Below are 21238 nucleotides of genomic sequence, written 5' to 3' on the forward strand. Positions count from 1 at the left end.
AAATGTAATACACTATCCTTTTATATAGCTAAATAATTTATACTCTACTGGGGAGTCTAACCTATGCTATTTTCCCATTTCTTCCCTAAGAATATTAAGCTTATATTTATATATTACATGTAATAAAATTTATAATTAATACTTTACAATATTGTCTTTAACTCATGCAATGATCTGTAACAGTTCATCACTGAGCAATTGAGAGACCTCTATCAAGTTACAGACTGCCTTTTTTTACATGCTAGAAATCTGCTTTAAAAACTGTTTAAGTGTTCCAAGTTTTAGAAGTTGTGTGTTTCTTCTTGAACATACCATGTTTTATTCACTGTTTCCATACCTAAAAACAATTATGCCACGTTACCAAATCATTCATTCAAAGTGATGGGATGTTATTTAGCACTTCACTAGATAAAACTCACGAGTTTCAGTTCAACAACTTATCACAACTTGTTCATGTTCTATCTGCCTGGACTCCAGTTTTTAATCTAAAACTCCAGGGTTTTTAATACTAGTTTTGCTATGAACTTCCAGTAACATAAATACAGGGATACAATACAGACTCATGGTTCTAGTGAGTAATTTGTGGTCAACAAAAGACCTAAGATAAGCTATAAGTGGGCTGGACTATCCTTCCTTGCAGTTATCCAAAAAGTTAGATATAACCCAATTTCACAATATTAATATTTATGATTCTATAATCATGTCATATTCCACCTAGATCATTTATTAGTTCTACTAATAAATTCTTTAATTATCTATAAGACAAACCAAAATTTCTTTTAATTTCGGTTTATCCCAATTTTCAAAAAATGTACATTCATCTAAAATTTTAGGTAAACCGTTTACTTTTCAGATGATTTTAATTTATAAATTTCAATCCTTAATATCTCTTCCCAGGCTAGAGTTTCTACCTTTCCAAAATATCTTTTTAAATCTCTTATCCTTATCTTAAAAATATCCCTCATCTTTCAGGTTGCCCTATTCTATTTCATTACATTTTGCTTCTGTTATGTGTCAGAAATTCTATTCTAAATATATTCATAAAGCAGTTTGGGAAGAATGACCTAATCTAGAAATTTTATGTATCATAAAAGCCATCAACTTCAAATTTGGAGTAAAAAAAAAGCATTGGTACAAATCAGTTTTCAGGAAGCCAAAAATTCATTTTCCTATACAAATCTAGGAATACATCAGAGTCTCAAACCAGCCATTACAGTACATTCAAGTAACAGTATTGTATGAGATAGTTCAGTTAACAGTGTTACCCATGCGCTATCAAAGCACTTGAAATATGGCTAGGGCGAGTGAGGAACTTAACTTTTATTTAAGTTTTGATTAAATTTAAGTAGTACTTGACAGCACAGTACTCTTCAGTAGATAGGAATGTCCCTTTAGCACAGGTTTTAGAAAAAGACTGCTGGATTCAAATATCACCTAGTCTGCCACTTGCTAGTAGTGTGACAACTTCTTTATGCCTGCTCTTCATGTACAAAATGGAGATAAAGTAGTAACCATTTCAGTCATCATGAAGATTAAATTACATGATCACATAATCCATTTAGGGTGTTCAGCACCCAGACTAGCACAACAGAAGTACTCAACAACTAGCACATATGCACAAACACACGAATTCTCCCAACCTCAAAGACATTTTAGGTGTATCATATGATTAAGATTGATAAATCCAGGAGGAGCTCCCACTGTTCAGCAGAAATGAATCTGACTAGTATCCATGAGAATGCGGGTTCAAGCCCTGGCCTCTCTCAGTGGGTTAAGGATCCGGCACTGCTGTGAGCTGTGGTGTAGGTCATAAATGTGACTAAGATTTGGTTGTTGCTGGCATATGGTTCAGAGGCCAGCGACTTACACCTCTGATTCGACCCCTATCCTGGGAAACTCCCTATGCCACAGGTGTGACCCTAAAAAGCTGAAAAAATTTAAAAAAAGATTGATAAATTTGTATGACTATCATTAAGAACAGATTTTCATTATTAAACAAGTTTTAAACTCTCCTGTATTTCAAAGAATATCCACATATAGAAAGGTATGAGTAAAAAGTTTACAAAATTTAAATTGTCAAATTAAATTCTTCAAACAGATTTTATACAAAATAGATAAGTTCTTTATTTTACACTATTTATCAAGATTCCTTTTTATCTAGAAATAAAAATATTGAAGCAAGACACAAAATCTAGGATTCACAAAGTAAATAGCCCCAGGATTTTTGTATCCTGTTTCCTACTTTATATAGTTAAAGGAGATAAAACACTAAATGCTATTAACATATTTTAACTCCAGCAAAAAAGAAGAGGTCATGTTTAAGTGAAGCTACAATCACAATTTTCTAGGTGGTACCTAAGAGTGTCACTTAAATATTTTTAGTAAATTTACAAGTATTTCCTAGGCTTCTTACCATTCTTACCTAAGATTCTTCAGGTGGGTTTTCCATCAAACTATTCTGGAGAGGGAATTATGAAAATTAGTCCTATTTTACTGTACTTTCACCCAGATGCTCCCTTACTTAACTTGGGTTTAGAAGAAATGAGAATAGGAAAGTGTAAATTAGTACTTATTATAGAGGGCCCCCAGATATGAGTATAATTTATTTAGAATGTAAGATACTTTGATAGAGTGACTATATGCCTGCAAATATGAAGACATACATAGGTACTGGAAGCAAACAATAATGAAAACATTTTGTTCAGTGAAGGAGAAGCTCAAAAAATCACATTTCAGCATATGGAGGGAAAAAAAGTGAAAACGAAGCAATGACGAATTAGAAAAAGAAACCTACCCAACACATAGACTAGGTCTTATCGTCTAAGAAGGCAATTAAGAAAAAGATATTTAAACAGCCCATAAATTCAACTACTAATATTTAAATTTCTTCCTGATCTACAGTTCTTAAGTATCCTTAGCCAGTAACCACTTTTTTTTTTCAACAAGCCCTACACCATACTCCCCACATTTCTAAAGCCTGTTAGTTCATAAGTTAACAAATATTTAGTCAGTGCTGTCTATTTTCTATGCACCACTAAGCCTTAAGCACTAACACATCTGACAGAAACAAAAATAAAAATCAACAATAACAACAGAGTATAGCAGGTGCTATAATAGATGTAAGCAGAAGGTACTATAGAAGGACACAATGAGCACCGAATTCTTCCAACATAAGCCTTTGTAAAAAAGGATTCCCAACTAAGACCAAGTAGATTTTAAAAATATTTTACCCCTCTCCCAACTGTTCTGTACCATTATAACATTTACATCTTTAAAGGGCTCAGAAATGGAAGTGTCAATTTTAACATAATAGTGAGGATTTTAACTTTCAAAACAAAGGAAGGATATTCACAAGTAAGAGAACACAGGTAAGTTGATTTTCTGGCCATTTTATATTTCCTTTATTGACCATTAGGCAAACATGAAAAATACACTGTGCCTGACCCCACACAATAAAGGTTTATCTCCAGAAAAAGCTTTTCAGACTAATGTTTGAATGGAGAGGTGGAGGGAAGAATCTTTTCTCTTTTTTTTTTTTTCAAATTTCATAAAATAGTACATTTTTCATACAATTATAATATCACATTAACTAAAACCAAATATCATGAATTTAAAAAATAACTACAATATAATACTCATGGAGAAAATCTAAAAGCCTTCCCCCTAAAATCTGGAATGAGACAGGGATGCCCCACCCTCACCACTTTTATTCAACATAATAGTATTGGGAGTCCTAACCACAGCAATCAGACAAACAAATATCCAAATTAGAAAAGAGGTAAAACTGTCACCCTATGCAGAAGACATGATACTATATATAGATAACCCTAAGAACTCCACATAAAAACTACCCAAACTGATCAACGAATTCAGCAAAGTAGCAGGATACAACATTAACATTCAGAAATCGGTTGCATTTCTGTATACTGGATGAAATATTAGAAAAGGAACATACAAATACAGTATCTTTTAAAATCGCACCCAAAAAATTAAATGCCTAGGAGTGTACCTGACTAAGGTGAAGGACTTATATGCTGAGAATTGTAAAACATTAATCTAGGATATTAAAGAGGATTCAAACAAATGTAAAGGTAGTCCCTGATCCTAGATTGGAAGAATTAATATTGTTAAAATGGCCATACTACCCAAAGCAATCTACAGATTCAATGCAAAATTACCCTATCAAATTACCCGTGACATTTTTCACAGAACTAGAACAAACAATCCAAAAATTTATATGGAACCATAAAGACCCAGAATTGCCAAAATGATCCTGAGGAAAAAAAAAAAAAAACAAGCACGAGGCATAACTCTCCCAGACTTCAGACAGTATTACAAAGCTACAGTAATCAAGACATGTGATACTGGTTCAAAAACAGACATACAGACCAATGGGAAAGAACAGAGAACCCAGAAATAAACTCAGACACCTACGCTCAATTAATATTCAACAAAGGAGGAAAGAATATGAAATGGGGAAAAGACAGTCTTCTCAGCAAGTGGTACTGGGAAAACTGGACAGCCGCATGTAAATCAATGAAACTAGAACACACCCTCACGCCATGCACAAAAGTAAACTAAAATTAAGACAAGACACCAACAAGACACCACCAAACTCCTAGAAGAGAACAGAGGCAAAACATTCTCTGACATAAACCATACAAATGTTTTCTTAGGTTAGTCTCACAAAGCAATAGAAATAAAAACAAAAATAAATCAATGGGACCTAATCAAACTTAAAGCTTTTCCACATCGAAGGAAACTATTAAAAAAAAAAAAAAAAAAAAAAAAGACAACCTAAGGAATGGGAGAAAACAGCTTCAAACACTGCAACCAACAAAGGCTCAATCTCTAAAACATACACTATCAACTGATAGAACTCCACAGCAAAATAAAAACAAAAACAAAAAACCAAAAAAACCCCCCAAACAACCCAATTTAAAAATGGGCAGAAGACCTAAAGAGGCTTTCTCCAAAAAAAACAGACAGATGGCCAGCAGCACATGAAAAAATGCTCAACATCACTAATTATCAGAGAAATGTAAATCAAAACTACAATGTGGTACCACCTCACACTAGTCAGAAGGGCCATCATTAGCAAGTCTACAAATAAGAAATGCTAGAGAGGGTGTGGAGAAAAGGGAACCCTCCTACACTGCTGGTGGGAATGTAAATTGGTACAACCACTACGGAAAACAGTATGTAGGTACTCAGAAAACTAATTAAAAAGCTACCATATGATCCACCAATCCCACTCTTGGGCATATATCTGGACAAAACTTTCATTGAAAAAGATATACGCACCCCTTTCTTCACTGCAACACTATTCACAGTAGCCAAGACATGGAAACAACCCAAATGTCCACAGAAAGATGAATGGATTAGGAAGATGTGGTTCATACACATAATGGAATACTACTCAGCCACAAAAAAGAACAAAATAATGCCATTTACAGCAACATGGATGGAACTAGAGACTCCCATACTAAATGAAGTAAGTAAGAGAAAGAGAAATAATTTATGATATCATTTACATTTGGAATCTAATATACAGCACAAATGAACCTATTTACAGAAAAGAAACAAACTCATGGACTCAGAGAACAGGCTTGTGGTTGTCACAGGGGAGGGAATGGGATGGACTGGGAGTTTGGGGTCAGCAGATGCAAACAAATGCATTTGGAGTGGAAAAGCAATGAGATCCTGCTGTACAACACAGGGAACTATATCTAATCACTTGTGATGGAACATGATGGCGGATAACGTGAAAAAAAGAATGTGTGTGTATGTGCATGTATAACTAGGTCACTTTGCTGTATAGCAGAAATTCACAAAATATTGTAAATCAACTATAATAAAAAATTTTTAAAAAACAACTACAGGTCTTTAATAAACAAAGTCTTTGTCCTTTCAACAAACCAATTTCTATTTATGATCACAATACTGACATATTTTTTCAGCATTTGATTTTTAAGTTAAAAGTAAACTTCTTGGAGTTCACATCATGGCTCAGCGTTAACGAACCCAACTAGTATCCATGAGGATGTGGGTTCGATCCCTGTCGTTGCTCAGTGGGTTAAGGATCCAGCGTTGTCATGAGCTGTGCTACTGGTTTCAGACATGGCTTGGATCCCGATTGGCTGTGGCGTAGGCCAGCAGTTGCAGCTCCAATTTGACCCCTAGCCTGGGAACTTCCACATGCCACGGATGCGGCCCTAAAAAGAAAAAAAAAAAAGTAAAATTCTTAATCAGAAAGTAAGTCAATGGAGAATCAACAACATAGGATATCTTTTTTACAAAAACAGCAACAAAATTTTCATTTCTGCCAACAGTTTTAATTTCACCTCAACTTTATAAATACCAAACAACAGTAAAACTGAAATGGATCTAAAACTCAGAAGACTTTCAATCAATTTTTGTTTTATTGGACTCATTTACACATGCTGCTATGGTCTGAATATTTATTTTCCCCAAAAATTCATGTTGAAATCCAAACCCCTAAAGGTGATGGTATTATCAGTAGGTGGAACCTTTGGAATGTGCTTATAGAGAGTAGAACCTCCGTGAGAGAGATTAATGCCTAATAAAAGTAGCTCCAGAAATATCCCTAACCCCTCTACCACATGAGGATTCAAGGAAATCTGAGACCTGGAAGAGGGCCCTCACCCAACCAGGCTGGCACCCTAATCTTCGACTTCTAGCCTCTAGAACTCTGAGAAATAAATTTGTTTTTTATAAGCCACCACTTTTGGTATTTTGTTGCAGCAGCCCAAACAGGCTAAGATACAAGCTCTGCATTCAGTATTGCACATCAGTACCTGAAAATACTTCCTAGTTCTTTTTCACGGCATTATCAGTGATTTGGTTGCTTGTCAGCAGCTGATCAACAACAACAATTTCAAGGAATCTTTTCATATTCATTTCCTTTGTTCTGGACCTATCTAGGAAAAGGTTTGTTTTCAAAGCAGCATTCATTGATGAACAAATAATCTTTTTGTTTACCAGAAACAACTTTCTTTTACTGAAAATAAAGAAGCTGAAGAAATCCACACTTAAAGACCTTATAATGAAATCAGTTTCACATATCAATAAAGGAAGTGAAGTGAAGACACACGTCAGAATGACTAAAATTCTTGCAGTGTCTGCAACAGCAATGAGTGACAACAGAGTCCACTAATATGAAGCATGTCACCTCATACTATGCTCTATGATGACCAATTATTAAAACAAATCATTTTTAAAAGGTTAAAATGAATAAAATTAAAACATTTCCAAAATGAAAAGCAAGCCAGAAATTCTCAGGCAGAAAACAGATTAAATTGAAAATAGGAAAACAGTTTTTCAAATTAATTTTGGAATATTAGAATTCATGAAAATTATGAGCTAATCTAAAACAGAAAATGAATGTTTGTTTTTCCTTCTTCATTTAATATAGCATCTCAACAGAATTTGTACTGTTATACATGGTAAGATCACATAAATTGAAAAAAATGATAGACCATATTTAACCATTAAAATAAGGAGATTCAAGTTATTATTACTTTTCAAAATAGATAATGAGAGTTTATGTTCTGCACAAAATAGAATAAGCATATTCTACCTTGTTAATAGCACTGAATGAAACTATAAAACCTAGACAGAATAAATGAAGCAGCTAACTGAAAGTTATAAGGTAAATAATAACAAGTGGACTGGAGCCCAGAATCTGATATATTATCAAACTGGTAGTGAATTTGTAATTTTTTTCCCATCCAGTTTTGCCCCCAGCCTGAGCTTAATGTAGCCTGAAACCTACTAAGTAACCACTTGTAACAAAAAGAGAGAGATCTATAAAAAGCCCTCTAGCTCTGCCCAAGCAGTAGGAAAGCAGTATTCTAATACTCAAGAGTAAGACATAGCTCTTTTTCTTTCTCTCTTCATTCCCCACGCCCCAGTTCCCAATCAATCTTGTGGTGGTGATGGCTGCAACAGAGGCAGTGCCAGGGCCAATAGAAGCCTAAAGTCTAAGGGACAGGTATCACCCTCACTGACTGAAGAAACTCTAGGCTAATCTTGTTTTTTCTCCTGTCTTCCTGTCATCTGGTTCCAGATGCAATTGTGGAAATTACACACCACAGTGCAGACTGAGCTTTTCTAGCCAAAGACTGCGCTTTCTGGCGAAAGGGCCAAAAAGGAAAGGGGGTGGAGTGCTGTCCCAAGGATCTAAAAAATAGCATGGATATAACAGAGAAGAAAGAGCTTGAGACAGCAAGTTGCTCAAAATGTCCAAAACACAATCTAAAATAACTAGGAAAATAGTTAAAATAACTAGTGAACTAGGAAAATCTCAAATGAACACAGGGGAAAAAGACAACCAACAGAAAATAAAACCAAGAAGACAGATAATGTTACACTGGGTGAATTGTCTCACAAAGATTTAAAGCAGGTATAAAAATGTTTCAACAAGTAAAAGCAAATACTCTTTTTTTGTCTTTTTCGGGCCACACCCACAGAACATGGAGGTTCCCAGGCTAGGGGCTGAATCGGAGTTGTAACCACTGGCCTATGTACGTTATAGCTACTGCAAGGCCAGATCTGAGCTGAGTCTGTGACCTACACCACAGCTCATGGCAACACCAGATCCCTGACCCACTGAGTAAGGCCAGGCATCGAACCCAAATCCTCATGGATACTAGTCGGATTCATTTCACCGCACCACAATGGGAGCTCCGAGAAATAATTTTCTTGACAGACCATCCAAGCATTACAAAATAGTGTTATATTTACATTAACAAATCATATATCAATTGTAAGCTTTCACTGATCCCAGAGAATTCTCAAAGCAGTGTTGCTGTGGCTGCTGTCTTTAATGTTTATATTTCCATTTTTGTTTACTTTAAGCAGTTAGGGTACTGGGCCTGGCATTGAATTTCAAAGACATATTAAGATACTATACCCCTTCCTAGTGCAAAAAGTAGAGGTGGAAAAATATGATACAAAAGATGAACAACAAAATAGCATACGATATATGCTAAGGGCCAAACATGACTTTCCAGGACTAATTTAGTCAGAAAGAATTGATTTAGGATAGCAGTAGGAGATAAGGGCAAAGACATAATTATGGGCCAGAATGTAAGGGAACTTAAAATCCAAGGTAGGATTTAAACTGTATTTTGTAAAAAGTAGAAAATCACTGAGGGTAAGCTCAGCTATCTCTCATTTATCTACTTTGAGAATAGTTTCTGAGATTTTTAAATTGAAGGTTTTGAAGATAATGCAGTAACAGAAAGGGAGGAAGGTATGGAACACTAGTTAGAAAAAAACAGAAACAACACTGGGGAGCAAAAAAGAAGGCTTGATAAGGACTAAACTCCCCAAGAGCAAAGGCCATGTTTCATTCTCAGACCTAACAGACACGTAGATATCAACAAACCTGGAGTGTAGGACTAGAGGCAGAGAAAATATCAATTTTTTTGGACGCACCCATGGAAATGTGGAGTTCCAAGGCCAGGGGACTGAACCTGGGATGTTGTTGTAACAATGCTGGATCCTTAACCTGCTGTGTCCCAAGAGGACTCCGAGAATGTCTACTTTATATCAAGCAACAAACTAAACACTGACACACCTTTGCACATTTAATCATCAAAATACAATACCACAGTACATCCTAAAAATTAAAACAACACTGAAATTGAATATTAGAACACTGCTAAAAAGGCCTGAAAATTATTCACTAAACAGAGCTAACTTAAGGGTATACGAAAGGCAGAGATGGAGTTAGCTGCCATTGCCAATGGACTTAGGTAAATGTTACCTTAAAATAGGTGAGAAAACTGGGACACTGATTAAGTCACCTAGAAAAGGTGACAATTAGTATATGGGACAATCAGCATTCAAAGCCAGGTTTGACTGACTCCAAAGCCTACACACCAAAAAAAAAAAAAAAAAAAAAATTTATATATACATATTATATATAGAACTGATTCTGTGGAGCAGGTTCAACCCCTGACTGGGAACTTCTGCATGCTATGAGGCATGGGGGAAGAAAAAAAAAAAAAAAAAGAGTCTAAAGAGTAACAGGAAATAAAAACACCTTCAATAAAAACAAGCTAAATGTTAAAAAAGTAAAATTACATTAAAAAGACTCTCTTAAAAGTACATCTGAGAACTCTAGAATGAAGGAAAAATGAGGAATATTAGTCTTCACTAATAGAGATGTGAGAATCTCAAGAGGGTTTAAATAAAAATTTGAGAACATATTTGATCACTAATTCTCATTACAACTTTCAGTGTAATAACCTTTTGTAAAAACAAGCAACATGTTATGCTATTCTGTCTGGATGCGCTGAAGCCCGAGTCCGTGGTCAAGGTAAGGGATGGTGCAGGAGCCCAGAGTGAGGTACTAGAACTCAAGCAGAGTGGCAAGATTTTCCATATAAGATTTATGAGAAGCGTGGAGTGAGGATGCACATGGTGTCAGAGCCAAAGCAGAGTGAAAATGTTAACTCAAGAAGAGGGAGGGAGCAGAAGTGGCAATGGGAAATTGGCTACATACTGGGGATTGATCATATAAGTAAACACACTAAAGATAATGGGAGCTCTGCTACTCCTTTTGAAAAGGAGAAAACTAAAACATTGTGTGTTGAAATTGGAGAAAACCCATGGCTTTCTTTATACAGATATAAATACAGTGTTCAAATATTGGTTCCTAAATATCTTTCTCCACTAAAAGAAACCACTCTTTGAAGAAAAGGTTGATTCCAGGGCTGTAGCAAGGGACGTTTAAGGTGAGCCTGGAACATTTTCTTGTGTCAAAAAGTAAGGAAGTGCTCAAAGAAAATGCCTTTGGAGGGGCTCTCATTGGCCAAAGCTGGGACAATTTGAAAATTAATAAATTACAAGATTATCAATTCCTTATCAAGGAATCAATCTTGGGTTAAATGTAGTCTCAGATTACTTCCCTACAAAGTACTAAGAAGGGGAAAAAAAACTTTACAGTGAAGAAGCTTGGGAGACCTCAACCTCAATTAATTGATCAAAGTGCATATAACCAGTAATGGAACAAAGAGAAACTGTATGCCATCTGATAGGATGCAATGAGAACATAGCATCATCACTGTGTTACTCCTACCAAAAATGTACAATTTGAATCCAATCATGAGGAAATATCAGGCAGATCCAAATTGTGAGACATTTTACAAAACAAATCTGTAGTCTTTTTAGTGTCACCGTCATGAAAATCAATAAAAGACTGAAGAACTGCTCTAGGTTGAAGTGTAGAAAGACATTACAATTAAATAAGTGCAACACAGAATTCTGAAGTGGATCATTTTGTTACAAAGGAAATAACTGAAAACTGGTAAAACCTGGAGGAGGTTTGAGGGTTAGATAGTAATGATACAGCAATGTTAATTTCCTATCTTTAAGATCCTTTATGTAACAGAAACTCCTTGTCCTCCTTTGGGGTGATGAGAATGCATCTGGCAACTTAACTCTCAAATGGTTTGGGGGTGGGGCGAGTTCTTTGCAGGAACTTTTCTCAAAATTTGAGATTGTTAATAAAAAAGAAAAAGATTACCTACAATATTCATTTATAGCATCTAAAACCAGAATATAAGCAAAACAGTCCTCCTTTCAAATGAAGAATATGTTTCCATCTCTTCTCATCATAAAAGTCTCCGCTTTATTATTTTAGGATTCTTTTGATCTATATCTGCACTGTCCAATACAGTAACCATTCTGTTCCTTGGCTGCATCAACAGCCACCATCTACTACAGTTACTATCAGCTACTGTATTGAGCAACAGAGATACAGATCACTTCCCTCACCACAGGAAGGTCTACTACTAGACAATACTGATGCACTTTGGGAGGCTACAAATGACCAACTAAAGGCCAAAGAGTCAGATGGACTTGGATATGGATCCTCAGCAAGTGCTCTGACACTTAGCAAGTCATTTGACTGCTTAACTTCTCCAGAGCCTCCGACTCCTTTCTGTAAAATGGACTGATACACTTAAACTGCAAGGCTGCTGAAAAGATCAAATGAAAATCCATGCAAAATGTCTAGAACAGCATATGTGGCACATAATAAATATCCGATAAACATTAGATCTCTTCTGTAATGTGAGTAGGTAATGTCTTACTCTGACCTCTGTACTTTTAGAACTAGTTAAGCAATTACAAGAGCATCAGTGTTTGTTCAAAAGCTCCATGTTGTTAAATTCAAAGAAAAATCTTTTAGCTCTAACCTTATTAAACTGTCATCAACACTTGACCCTACTGACTATCCATCCACTTGAACTACTTTCTTCCTTTGGCTTCTATAATACCACGCTCAGCTCCTACTTCTCAGACCTTCACAGTATTCTTTAGGAGCTCACATTCCTCCAACAAGCTTTTTTCTTTTTTCTTTTAGAGGCCACTGTGATTGATTTTAGAAACTTTTTTCCAAGTTAGAGTCCCCTCCCCATAGTTTCAACAACCTATATAAAAGACTCTAATTTTCTATTTCCAGCCACAGTTCTCTTCTAAATTTTAGAATGAAATATCTAATTGCCTACAGAAATTTCCACTTGAAAGCTCCAAAGGTACTTCAAACCCACCACGTTAGACTCAAAAGTGATTTGATCTTTATTTGGTATCACCATGAACTCAGCTGTAGAACTCAGGACACAGGAAATTTCTCTCTCCTTTACCTTCTGTCCATCAACTGAGGCCTAATGATCACAAACGTCATTCACTTTTGTCCATCTCCACAATTCTCAGCCTATTTCAAGCTATCCTCGTCTATTCTGGACTGCTACTGCAAAAGCCTTAACTAATTTTCCCACATCCACTCTTGTTGTCTCTCCTCCTTTTCCACAGTCATCACCACAATATTAGTTCTGCCTTTTGAAACTACTAAAAATAAGACTAATCTGACTTGTAATGACAACATTTCTAACAGTAAGTTATACCACTCTACAGTTGGTTAAGCATCTTAGTTCCTTCTATATTGGCAATTCAGTTTCAGGGTCACATTCTGTCATATGCTCCCTTAAACTGAACTGATCATAGTGCATGGATATAAGTAACTTAGCAATTTATGCAAAAGAATGAGACTTGTATAACGTTTCAAACCACAATTACTTTTTTTAATGCTTTAATGTTTCTAGCTGAAAACATGTTAATTCATGAACTATTTAAGCACCTACAATGTGTCAGACATTGTTTACTGTTTAGGGACCAAACAGTGACCCAAAATGACAAATTCCATTTTCACAGAACTTGTATTAAACTGAAGAAAAAAATAAAATAGTAAATTACACAGTATCTTGGAAAATAAGTGCAGTGGAGAAAAATCTGGCTAAAAAAGAGCTAAGAAATATAAGAGGAAGGCGTGCTGTCTTACACAGAAGAGTCAAAGAAAACCTCAACAGCAGAGCAGAATTGTGGCTAGAGAAAGAGTGAGGTAATGAAGTTAGAGAGCCTGGTAGACCATAATAAGGACTATGGATTTTACTATGACTGAGAAGGGAAGCCATTTGAGAAGAGAAGTGACCTGATCTGATTTATTTTATCAGGATCACTCTGGCTATTGAGTATTAAAGACTATAGGTGAACAAAGGTCATAGTGAGACTTTTTGGGATGCTATTTTGCAAGTGATAGATGAGTGTTGTTTTTACATCTTATATCGAACTTTTATGTAATTAAGTATTAGGAATTACAAAGCCACAACTTAAAAAAAGAAAAGAAAAAAGAAACGCAAGGACCGCAACAATGCAAAGATGAGTTTTGGGAAGAGCAATAAAATGATTCAAGATATTTAAACACTGGGCTGTACTTAGTGCTACTAACATTTATCACCATTCAGATGTAAAATAAGGTGCAAAGCTATTAATTTATTCTTTGGGACTAAGAATATAATTAAAAATTTTTATTTCATTTGGCAAGGTAAATCAAGATCCAATTTCACTTAAAGACAAGAGTAAATAATGGTAGAGTTTACTAAAAGGAAGTTACAACGAAAATCATTCAAACACTGACTATCACCTTTACGCCAGCCACTCCAGTTAGGTTTTATGACTATTTTTCACTGATGTACCTAAAAAAAGGTAGAGAAGTAGTGTAATACTGAATTCTCTTATTAAGATGCTACTGATGACAAATCAACATCATCATGTAACAGCCCTGATTCATCCCATCTCTGCTGATTAACAGCACAACTTTAAAGAAAACTGCCTAAGTATTGGTTAGTATCCAAAGGATTATGGGGAAGCTGAGTGACCCCTAAAGAGTTTCAATCTCCTGGACCCCCATTACCACCACCTAAAGGCATACAAAAAAATTCCCCTTAAAAATTTCTCCATGACACATGTTTCAGGCAGCATATTTAGGAACAATTTCCATTTTCTTTCACAGATTTCTTCCCCCTTAACATACTGAAGAATGTCTTTACAGAACAGTACATGAGTACCCTTGGAGTAAGCAGACATCCAAATCTTACACGGCCAAAATGTGAAGATGTACTCAAATTCTCAGGCAACAAAAGGTCACTATCTGAATGTAAAACTATATACTTGTAAGACCAAAATACATTATAGCAAAAAAGTGCAGTTACAATAAGCAGGGCTAATATTAAATAAATCCTTCACATTGCATAAACAAAACATAAATTCCAATTATCTTTGATAAAATAGTATCATGCAAAAAGAAATCCAGAACAATTTAAAAATTTCAATTCTTATGGACAGTAAGTTAAAACAAGAAAAACGAAAGTCCCATAAACTTTTAATTTCAGCTCTCAGCCAACAGCAAAAAAAAAAAAAAAAAAAAAAAAAAAAAAGATTAAGCCAACTGCCGAACAGGAAAGAGAAAGCAATGGTCTGGAAAGACACTTGATTATGTATCAAAATTTTAATGCCAACAAAACACAAAAACTAGCAGTTATTTTAAGAATGTGTTTCAAAATCCTGCGACTGAGGTTAAGTAGTAATATGCATGAATTAGCTTTTCTTTTAAAATGAAGAAACACCTTTTAAATACGCTTTTTCCAATATTCAGTTAATTTCCAAAACTGCAAAAATTTAAGAACAGCCTGTACTAGCCAAAGCATTATATTAAAAACTTTTTGGTCAGTTTGGCCTAAAAAATCTTAGCTCACAGATAGTATGATAAAGATGTCAAAATGAAAGCCAAAATGAATGAAAAAAGCTCAACTCGTAGGCACTATACGTAATACGGCACAGAAACACTTTGAGGATATTTTAAAATTCCACATTTGAATCTGAATGCTTTAATCAACTACTCCAAATCAGGCGCTTACTTTAACACAATTTTTCAAAATACGGGGGGTTGGGGGGGGGGCAAGACAGACATCCATTTGTAAGCAGCGTCTTTAAAGATTCAAAATTCCTTGTATCTGAGGAGGGACGCCTGATGGAGCTAAGTTTAGATCTCCTGGCCCTTTTGTTGTCAGCCCAGGAAACTGGTTTAGAAATTGGGGGTGGAAGAAGAGTTTGAAATTCAGGGCACGGGGTGACGCGGGTGCTCACAAGTGCGGGCTCTGCCCTGGTCGCGCACTCCGAGAGGTCACGGCGCAGTAAAGTTTGGTTTCACAAGCGAGCTTGGACGCTACCGACAAAAGCAAAGTCTCGCAAGTCAAGCGGGCGCGGGGGTCGGGGAGCGCCCGGAAGCCCAGCAGGACACGTTTCCACCGCGGGGAGGGGGGTGTCCGTGTGGCGACTCCGTCGCCGAGCCTCTAACCTCAACCCATTCCCCCAGGACCCCCGGGCGGGGACTGGTTCCGCCGACGGGAGGCGGGTAGGCCACAAGAAGGAAATGGGACGGGGTACCGACAGCGAGGCGGCGGCGGCCCAAGCGCGGCCTCCCTCGCCGGGTGGCGAGAGGCAAGGGGGGCCTTGCCCGCCGCAACCTCCCCCGCCTCCAGAGGCAGCTCCAACTTTCCTCCGAGCGCAGGACGCCGCCTGGGCCGCGCGGGATTCCGAAACTTTGTGCGCCCTCCCGCGTCGCCCCGGGCCCGCTCCCCCGCCCTGCGCCGGCGCGTAACCCCCACCCCGCCCGAGAGCGGCCCGCGCCAGTCCACCCCTGGGGTCGGCCGGTGTTTACCTCAGGCCGAGGTCGAGGCGCGGGGATTCCGGCGGCGGCCCCAATGCAGGTCCCTAGGTCCCCGTCACGCCGCCGCCAAGTTCCCCAACATGGACTCCTTCGTCCGCTTTCAGGTGTTCCGGGGGCCGCTGGGGCGCCGGCTCTGCTGGCTGGGGCGGGTGGCGGCGGCGAAGCAGGGAGCGGACCCGGGCTGCGCTGCTCCGCGCGTCTTGCGCCACCGCTGCTCCCCCTCCCCCGCTCCTCGCCGGGCCTCCTCCCTCCCCGTTCCGCGCGTCCCCTTCCCCCTCCCTCCCGCTCTGCTCCTCTCAGCTCAGCGGCGCCTCCACTGGTCGACGCGCTACGGTGGCGACGGCGGCGGCGGCGGCGGCGGCAGCGGCAGCAGGACGGTCGGCGCTTTCCCAACTCATTTGCTCGCTCTAGCCCTGCGAGCAAGGTCGCAGCAATCAACCGGACCGCAGGGGGGCGCTGGCAAACCACCCTTTGCGCCAGAGGAACGTGACGGGCGGAGTCACGTCCCGTGGCCTGCGAGCGGGAGGGAAAACAGCGGCTAGTGGCTTCTGGGAAACATTCTCAGTGCCCGGCTCTCCCCCCACGCCGCGGGCCCTGCGCATGCGCCGTGCGTGGAGCGCCGCTGCTGGCTCTGCTTTGGCAGCGGTACCGGGTAAGCTGTTTGAAACACAATGAAGTAGGCTCTTGGGGACCTGGACGTGCGGGGGTTTGCGCGGCATTTGCTATCCTCTCTTTATGGTAATCTGATATGAAGAGTGTTTGTTGTTTGGCTTTGGGTTGAGTGTTCACCCAGCAGCATTGCCCACCTGAACCGCATCTTGCGGGGAGGCTGAAGTGGCCAGAACTCGTTAGCCCACCTCTTCCCTCCAGGTGGGCTTTTTAAACAGGCCTAGGGGAGAAGTTTCCCACGTGACTCATCAAACTTAGGCATAGCCCCGTGTCTTAATTCCCACAACAAAAAATTAAACTTGATGATCCACTCGTTGGTTGATAGTGACAGGTAATGATTCACTCCAGCAAGTGTCCGAGTCCGCCTAACGGAACATGTGTGCCACTCCTTCTCCCTCCGGTCGTCAAATCTTTTGTTTTACCTCCAAAATACCTTTCAGACTTTTTTAAAGTCACTCTTTACCCGCATAGTTTCTCCCGGACAGTTTCCTCACGGCTCCTGACTGCTCTTCCTGCCCTCAGTGTCCACCCCTCTTCTACCAGCAGGTCCTGGCAGCGCCCCCCGCCCTGTCCACGCCACTGTCCTGCCATCACCCCCCAACCCCCGCACCGTGTGCTGGAGCTCTTCCCGGGCCGCCCCACCTACTTGGCTCACCCAAGTTTCAGCTGTAGCCACCTTGCCACTCACACTTTTTCGTGTCGTCTGCCCCCTTCCTTTATGTCCTCATTGCCCAGGATGACTTTTTCCTCCTCACTTTCTCGGGACCCTGCCGAATGGGCACCCCTCTGCCTCTCTCCTCCGAGGTAGCTGGTTGCCATGACCCTCCTCACTTCTCTGGCTCCCCCATCTTGTGCCTCGTGTTTGGTCTGTTGAGGGTCAGTCTCACACTGTGAGCACTGGGACAATGTCTTAATACCTTCTTAATAACAGCTCCTGGCACAGTGCCTGTTACTCAATTAAGGACTTGGTAAATAGTTGCTGAAGGAGTGTATGAATGGCAGGCTTGTCTCTCTTTTTGTAATTTATTATTTTTAAAATTTTATTGGCATGTAGTTGATTTGCAATGTTGTTGCAATGTTGTCTCTATTTTCAAAGTGAGGTTTTTTACAATGTATAGTTTTTGATATAAGCTTTGGGAATTTAAATGGGCTTTACCGTGTTTGGGTATTTGAAAGAATGATAATCTAGAGAAGTTTATAGCAGTACATTATAAAGAATATGATAAAGAATGACTTAAGAAAACTTTGCTTAAGAAATTATATGATATAACCAGATCAACAAGCATTGTTAGGAGCCATTCAACTGAATACAATGAGAATGTCACCAAGCTTTGTGGTATAATTACATATATATATATATATATATATATAATCCTCACCCTAGAAAATCCAACTTCTTGGAGTATAACTCCAGATAGAGACTTCTAGTGTGCCATTCTTTTATGTAAAAATTTATGTACGAATATCTTTACATACTTGTTTTTGGGGAAAATGTTCTCTCTTAAAAATTAATCAAAGGTCAAATGATAACGTTTGCCAAATAAAAAAAACTGTAAATGGAGTTCCTGTCGTGGTGCAGTGGTTAACAAATCCGACTAGGAACCAGGAGGTTGCGGGTTCAATCCCTGCCCTTGCTCAGTGGGTTAAGGATCTGGCGTTGCCGTGAGCTGTGGTGTAGGTTGCAGACTTGGCTCAGATCCCTCGTTGCTGCAGCTCTGGTGTAGGCCAGGGGCTACAGCTCCAATTAGACCCCTAGCTGGGAACCTCCATATGCCACAGGAAGCAGCCGTAGAAAAGGCAAAAAAAGACAAAAAATTTTAAAAAAATTTTTTTTAATTTTAAAAACTATAATTTTTTTTTTTTTTTTTGGTCTTTTTAGGACCATACCTGAGACATATGGAAGTTCCCAGGCTAGGGGTCGAATCAGAGCTACAGCTGCTAGCCTACACCACAGCCACAGCAATGTGGAATCGAAGCCATGTCTGTGACCTACACCTTAGCTCCTGCCAATGCTGAATCTTTAACCCTCTGAGTGAGCCAGGGATCGAACCTGCATCCTCATGGATGCTAGTTGGGTTCTTAACTTGCTGAGCCACAACAGGAACTCCAAACTATAATTTTTAATTAACAATAATAGTATACCATTTCAGCAAAACTGAACAACACAAATCTTTTGATATATTTATTCACCAGCAGAAGATAAAATTTTCACTTTCTTACACTTGGCCTCCAGGTTTATCTGTGTTATTAACAGCAGAAGATCTGTCTCTAATTTTTAACTAATTAGAAAAAGACTGGGAAGAATAAACTACTGATGGAAATAAGAAAAAACCAATTTTCCTGGTAGTTGCTCCATGGTTTCGTTTGCTGCAGTGGGTTAACGATCCGTGAGCTGTGGTATAGGTGCGTGCAGTGGATCTGAGTTGCTGTGGTTTGGCGTAGGTGGCACAGCTTGACCCTGCTGGCTCCATATGCTGGGCGGTAGAGACAGGAAGACCTCATAGTCATATGCTGGTTTCTGCTTTATGTGTGGTAGAGGGTGGTGATTTTTGTCACTGTATATGTCTGTATATGCAGCATCTAATATTTACATGATGAGTTATATCCTGTATCTATATTTACAATCGACTAGGAACATGAGGTTGCAGGTTCGATCCCTGACTTGCTCAGTGGGTAACGATCGGGCGTTGCCGTGAGCTGTGGTGTAGGTTGCAGATGCGGCTCGGATCCCGCGTTGCTGTGCCTCTGGAGTAGGCCGGTGGCTACAGCTCCGATTCAACCCCTAGCCTGGGAACCTCCATATGCCGCGGGAGCGGCCCAAGAAATAGCAACAACAGCAACAACAAAAAGACAAAAAGACAAAAAAAGACAAAAAAAAAAACAAAAAAAAAACAAAGGGAGTTCCTACTGTGGCACAGCAGGTTAAGGATCTGGCATTGTCTCTGTGGCAGCATGGGTTCAATCCCCAGCCTGGTGCAGTGAGTTAAGGATCCATTGTTGCTGTTTCAGTGGTTAGGTCACAGCTGCTGCTTGGATTCAGTTGCTGGCCCGGGAACTTCCATGTGCAACAGGTGTAGCCATTTTTAAAAAAAAGCAAATGATATGCATCATAAAACTTCCTGTAACTAAATGTCCAATTGGTGTGTTGCACTTACCCAGAACTTAAAATATCTAACCTGTCAGGCAGCAACAGAAACCTGTATTCGCATACTTAGAAATGAAAGGTAATCAGTGTGTTGATTTTGACAGAGATTTATCAGGCATAACTGCTATTATTAATTTAACTATTTGAATATAATACAAAGTAAAAGTTAAGAGGGATAGTTATGGCATAAAGACACTTGGTTAAGTGGGAAACAGGGTCCTAACACAGACTGTCACTTAAGACCTTTGCAGTTTGAACAAATGGCCCAATTTTTCTGATCTCAGTTTCCATGCCTATTACAGTGGAAGTTTTTCATTTAATAACCTCTGTGGCATTTTCATAGCAGAAGTGTATAAATTCAAAGGGTGTACAGTTTAGGATTTTTATAAGCAAACTATGACCAAATACGCAGTATTTTTGTAAGAAAAATGAAAAATGCCTGCCAAGTTAATTTGTAGGAGTTTTTTGGTTGCTTGGTTTGTTTTAAGGCCAGTGGTTTTTACAACTGTGAAGGTTTGAATCAACGAAACTGATTATTGTCCAATTGTTTTCTGTGTGGAATTAAATTTATTTCAGCAAACAATCAGTTTGGTGTCCACTGTCTGGGAGGTGCTGTGAGGCGGTCATAGATAAATGAACAATGTGTCAGAGACAGTTTAATGGGTACAGATAACACAAATACAAAAACTAAGGAAGAATATAAATGTCATAAAAGGACTGAAAGCGAAGTGCCTAGTGGGGGCTGGGGTTGTCAAAGGAGGGAGGGGAATACAAGGACCAAGAGCAATTTCAGAAAGAGTAAATCTGACCAAAATATAGTCAGATAGCATTTCAAATTTGAAGACTCCAGATTCTCTCAAGTTAGTCTCCTGTTCCCCATAGCACCTCCTCCCCATTTTTACCACTCCTTTCAAGGCTCACCCTACAGTCACTCTCTCTGAGCCCCTCAACCCCCAACCCAGCAGAAGATCTTATCACAGTCTTCTTAGGAAATAATCTTCCTCACCTTCTTTCCCTATACCTACAAAGTCTATCACTGTCTCTACCCACACTAACTTGTTCCCCCCATCACAGAGGAAAAACTATCCCTTCTATCAATGAAGGCTTATGTTTCTACTGAGGCTGTAGATTTGTTTGTTTGTTTGTTTTCCAGACTTTGGGATTTCCATACCATTAACATTTCTAACCGTTTGGGAACTAACCTAGGGTGGCTAACTTTTTAATCCTGACAAATAACAGTATACATTTTTAAAGTCCTCCCATCTCTTATGTCCAAAAAGAAATGTATTTGCAACACCAAAAAACCCCTAAATTTTTAGGAACAA

At 39.0% G+C, this 21238-nt stretch overlaps 1 protein-coding gene across 4 annotated transcripts in view; it reads right to left on the reverse strand.

Annotated features, from left to right (window-relative positions):
- The window catches only part of SCAF11 (SR-related CTD associated factor 11), a 67213-nt gene extending 50858 nt beyond the window's left edge, over positions 1-16355 (reverse strand). Inside the window, exon 1 of one of the 4 annotated variants that reach the window (XM_021092989.1) lies at positions 16091-16353. The gene's annotated coding sequence lies outside the window, so the exon portion shown is untranslated. Of the gene's footprint in view, positions 1-16090 lie in introns of all 4 variants that reach the window. The other 3 variants (XM_021092990.1, XM_021092992.1, XM_021092988.1) reach the window with 3 other exon arrangements.

Source organism: Sus scrofa, chromosome 5 (assembly GCF_000003025.6).
Source record: "Sus scrofa isolate TJ Tabasco breed Duroc chromosome 5, Sscrofa11.1, whole genome shotgun sequence".
NCBI lineage: Eukaryota > Metazoa > Chordata > Mammalia > Artiodactyla > Suidae > Sus > Sus scrofa.